This window comes from Cucurbita pepo, unplaced genomic scaffold, assembly GCF_002806865.2.
Source record: "Cucurbita pepo subsp. pepo cultivar mu-cu-16 unplaced genomic scaffold, ASM280686v2 Cp4.1_scaffold014005, whole genome shotgun sequence".
Classification (NCBI taxonomy): Eukaryota; Viridiplantae; Streptophyta; class Magnoliopsida; order Cucurbitales; family Cucurbitaceae; genus Cucurbita; species Cucurbita pepo.
The window spans coordinates 1-319 of NW_019659832.1; the positions used below are offsets into that span (position 1 = coordinate 1).

The 319-nt window shown below is 30.8% G+C and overlaps 1 non-coding gene across 1 annotated transcript; it reads left to right on the forward strand.

Moving 5' to 3' along the window:
- The first annotated feature begins 30 nt into the window (after positions 1-30).
- Positions 31-102, forward strand: TRNAQ-UUG. Its single transcript has one exon. It is a non-coding gene; the product is annotated as a tRNA-Gln (tRNA).
- The last annotated feature ends 217 nt before the right edge of the window (positions 103-319 follow it).

Sequence of the window (319 nt, forward strand, 5' to 3'; positions counted from 1 at the left end):
AAAACCATTCCAAAATAAATTTTTACAAGGGGTTCTATGGTATAGTGGTTAGTATTTTGGACTTTGAATCCAACGACCTGGGTTCAACTCCCGATAGGACCTTTATGAAATGACCCTGATGTGAAAACACAGAATAAGAAACGACAACGCAAGACATTTTAAAACAAAACGGTGTTACCACTAGCAAATAGTAGTTTTGAAGCTTTTTTTTTAAAAAAAAAAAAAAANAAGAAACGACAACGCAAGACATTTTAAAACAAAACGGTGTTACCACTAGCAAATAGTAGTTTTGAAGCTTTTTTTTTAAAAAAAAAAAAAA